Raw genomic sequence first — 5,000 nt, 5'->3', positions numbered from 1 at the left:
GCGATGAGTTCACTGTACTCAAATGGCCTCCACAGTCACCAAATCTCAATCCAATAGAGCACCTTAACGATATGATGGAACAGGAGATTGGCATCATGGATGCGCAGCCGACAAATCTGCAGCAACTGTGCTATCATGTCAATATGGAGCAAAATCTCTGAGGAATATTTCCAGTAGCTTGTTGAATCTCTGCCATGAAGGATTAAGGCAGTTCTGAAGGCAAAAGGGGGTCCAACCCGGTACGAGTAAAGTGTACCTAATAAAGTGGCCAGTGAGTGTATTTTAATATTTTAAATGTATTATTTAATTTGTAATACATCATTATTTATCTTTTTTTAGATATATATTTAGATTTGGTGTCCAAGAAAACCTTCAGGAGTGCAAAAGCGTGGGGAACTATTTAAATAAATGATATATAATATTTAAAAGAAATAGTGATAAAATATATTAAAATAAAATAGTAAAAATAAAATATGAATGTATCTATCCTGTGATGCTCTGTGTTATTATTTTTAGCATTTTATACTTTTGTTACTGGTCGTCGAATTATTGATTTATTCTTTTATAAATTGTGAAGAACTTTATAGATTTGTGTAGTATTGTATGTTATATCAAGAAAAAAACGGATCAAAAATTCATTTCGAAAATAGCTAAAACAATAAAAGTAAAAACAAAAATAAATAAAATGAAATAATAAAAGTACTTAAAAACAAACAAAATCGAGCGTATCACAAAAATAATGTCAAAATAAGAACAACATTTTCAATAAAAATGATTCAACACCGATAAGTTATTATTTAAATACTAATAAGGTAATAATTATGCAATAAACAAGCATATTAAAAGATTTATAAAAGACCATGTGACACTGAAAACTGAAGGAATGAGAAGAAATCAATCAAAACCACATAATAATAAAATTATATATATATATGTGTGTATATATATATATATGTGTGTGTATATATATGTGTGTGTATATATATATATATATATATATATATATATATATATATATATAAATATATATATATATATATATATATATATATATATATATATATATATATATATATATATATATATATATATAATATAAATATATATTATATTTATATATATTTATATATATATATATAGTTTAATCACATCCCATTTAGATTACTGTAATTCCCTTTTGTTTGTCCTCCCTAAAAAAACTCTTCATAAATTACAACTGGTACAAAACTCTGCAGCCCGTATTATCACAAAAACCCCCTCTATCTGCCACATCACACCCATTCTACAGCAGCTTCACTGGCTTCCCATATCTTTCAGAATTAATTATAAAATACTTCTTCTCACTTTTAAAGCCATCCACAATCTCGCTCCTCCATACCTTGCTGATCTTGTTCATATCGCCACACCTTCTCCAACACTCAGGTCTTCTTCTTCCATTCACCTCACTGTTCCCTCTGTCCGCCTTGTCACCATGGGGAACAGAGCCTTCAGCCACTCTGCTCCTCAGCTTTGGAATTCACTTCCTCCTGATCTCCGTAATTTAGACTCTTTCACAATTTAAATCCAAACTCAAAACACATCTGTTTAGACCAGCTTATTCTCTTTAACCCGACTGCATTTAAAAAAAAAAGTTTGTATCGTATTTTATTGATTTTATTGTGTTTTTATTTGAACCGATTGTTCTAGCTGTTCTGTATGGTGACCTTGAGTGTCATGAAAGGCGCCTTAAATAAAATGCATTATTATATATATATATATATATATATATATATATATATATATATATATATATATATATATATATATATATATATATATATATATATCAGTGGTGTAGTCGGTGCTATACGCACGTATACTCAGTATGCCTACTTTTTTCCACTAGCTGTTTGGGTATTACGACTTCTGAGGATCAATAATTGCGTATACCCTCAGTATACTCACTTGTTTTGCTGATTAGACTTCCCTAATTTACGTGTATTCGCATCCCCTTTAGCTGTATACCAAATGTTTTTTAACTCTCGTCTTAATTTGTTTTTCGAAGTCAATTGAATGATGTCTCGCTGAAACGTTCAGGTAAAATTATAATACCGCATGGGCGGGTTGGATGGGTAATAATACACCACCTTTTTTTTAGTACTAAACCACTGATATATATATATATATATATATATATATATATATATATATATATATATTATATATATATATATATTATATATATATATATATATATATATATATATATATATATAATTATTTTAGAATTATAATATTATATAACAATATAATTTTAATTTGTAAAACTATTATTTCAAAACGGTTAAATAATATAGTTATATCATAATATTATAGCTAGATAGTACTGTGATAAAATAGCATAGGATAGTTATAGTTTGACAGTAGTTCTGATCATAAGAGAGCTTTAGAGACTTTCATAGCTACTTACCCATGTAACTGTAAAACATCCAGACACACTGTGTTGTAGGACTGGGCGGTACACCGGTGTCATAGTCATCACCGGTGTGACATTGCGCCGCGACATGGATTTTCTAATACCGTCAATACCGTAATAAATCAATTATGCGCCTTGAACGGCTGCATTTACATCAATAATAGCTAATTCTAAATGATAAGGCATTCAATTTTCTTCAAATGTTCAGTTGTGGTCTGAATACCTGTCCTTATACTACAGGGCTCGAAATTGCAACCATTTTGGTCGCATGAGCGCCCGAAATTTAATCTATGCGCCCTCATAATATATTTGGGAGCATTTGTGTGTCTGAATATAATGGTTGTAGTGCAATCTGATTTGATTTTCTCTAAAACTTGCTGAATCGCTCTACCCTGCTGCTGTATTGGTTCATATTAGCTCTATCAACGCTTCCCGCTGTCAGATAACAGGGAGCTTCTGTTACTGCAGGAAATGCAAACGGCTGAAGAGTGAAAAGTGCACAGGTTTGCAAACCTCACCTAAAGTTATAATAATAATAATGGCGCAGATGACAGCGATCATGACATGAGGTAAATGTTGATCCGCCAGCTGAGATCAATCGAGTGTTTTCGGAGAAGGTGCCCGAATCTCGATGCGTTGCATTCACCGCGTGTTCAGCGCAAATGTCCGCTAAATATAAAATCTAACACTGTACACATCATCGCCAAAGAAACTCACCTTTACTAAGTTTACACTGAAACTACGGCTCATAACAAAGAGCGGTATTGCGCCGGTGGTCATCGTGAGAATCCTGCTCTGTCTGCTCATAAATTGGTGCGGCTGACTCGCCTGCTTTATTCCACCAACACAGAGAAATGAAGATCAGCTCATAACGAGACTGAGCATTTACAATGACCCAAACCAAAACTTTTAAAGAGCGATAGAAGTGAGACTTTCTTTTGTCCGTTCTTCCTTGAGATGTAGATTATTTTGCTATTGAAAGTAATACCGTGATATTATACCGTCACCGTTCAAAAGATGAAAAATACCGTGATATTAATTTTAGGTCATATCGCCCACCCCTACTGTGTTGACAGAAATGATATTCTTATGCAGAGGTATTTTTTAATGGCCACAGGCCTCAAAGAACTAAAAACACAAAGGATGTGATGTCAAGCTGCAGTGAAAGCTTTGAATCTTTGCGTAGTGATCAGCGTTGGTATCAACTGCGACTGTTAACTAAGCCTGCTGGGCAACTTAATCCACCATCTGTTGAGCAGAAAGCATCAGTCAGACGCACTTCGCAGATGCTGAGTGTGGTCATTACAGCACTGCACACTCTAGAGCACCACAGCAGGCTACTTCCGACTATTTTAAGTAGTGTACGAGTGCGTGTGGGTGTTTCCCAGTACTGGGTTGCAGCTGGAATGGCACCCGCTGAGTACAAAATATGCAGAAATAGTTGGCGGTTCATTCCGCTGTGGCGACCCCTGATAAATAATGGACTAAGCCGAACAAAAATGAAGGAATGAATAGCTAGCATATTGGAATCATCTGTAGATTTCCAATCTCTATAGAAGGTCATCGAACAAGCGACTCTCAGGAGATGAATCTTTCTTGTTGACTTCATTGAGGTCCCAAAGGAAAGCTCAGTGCTTCATGCTGAGGCTCTCGGGATGTGGTGTGTCTGCCTAAACACGGAAAAACACTCGCTAAACACTTCCTAACACATGCTTCGGATTAAGCATTTAGGCCAGCGCTGTGCAAAGGATTGATTTATAAAACGTCACACAATAGGTTTAGCAAAGACAGAGTCGCAGGTCTGATTGAAATTTCAGGTCAGGTTTGCGTAATTGCTCCAAATACCTGCTCTCTTACAAAACAATTGAAGCCTTTTACATGATTAGAGGACGGCTTCAAATAGGAAAAGGTCTTTAGATGTAGATGTATGCTTGTTTGGAAATGCGGTCTTCTTCTGGAGCACATGTATTGTTCCAACAAGCCTTCAGACAATTAGCAGTCGTAAAGAACAGCTGGCTGATCAGTGAGGAGGAGTGGCTAAGACTCTTTGATCTTTAGCTGCGTCCCAAATGGCACACTATGCCCTTATGCACTGATATATACTATATCAGCGCGTAATACTATAGACACATATACTATACTGCTGAGTGTGTAGAGTATATGTATTGTATGTAGTGTCGTCCCAAATGCAACACTGTTTTTTGTAGTAAGCAGAAATTACGCACCTTTTGTCTCTTTGTTTTCAAAAAATACATAAATGTACAAATGAATGAATGAATGAATGGATGGATGGATAGATGAATGAATGAATGAATGAATTATTGATTGGATGAATTGATGAATGAATGGATGGATGGATAGATGAATGAATGAATGAATGAATGAATTATTGATTGGATGAATTGATGAATGAATGGATGGATGGATGAATGAATAGATGGATGAATGGATGGATCGATGGATGAATGAAAGAATAAATGAATGAATTGATGAATGGATAGATGGATGAATGGATAAATGAATGAATGGATGGTTTGATGAATGA

The 5,000-nt window shown here is 34.5% G+C and overlaps 1 protein-coding gene across 5 annotated transcripts in view; it reads left to right on the top strand.

The window, feature by feature from the left end:
* The window catches only part of LOC130222433 (ATP-binding cassette sub-family D member 2), a 31,501-nt gene that overhangs the window by 5,952 nt on the left and 20,549 nt on the right, over positions 1–5,000 (top strand). The gene's annotated exons all lie outside the window — the stretch shown is intronic.

Source organism: Danio aesculapii, chromosome 4 (assembly GCF_903798145.1).
Source record: "Danio aesculapii chromosome 4, fDanAes4.1, whole genome shotgun sequence".
Classification (NCBI taxonomy): domain Eukaryota; kingdom Metazoa; phylum Chordata; class Actinopteri; order Cypriniformes; family Danionidae; genus Danio; species Danio aesculapii.
The sequence above is the reverse complement of the archived record's forward strand: the minus strand, read 5'-3'. Positions and strand labels throughout refer to the sequence as shown.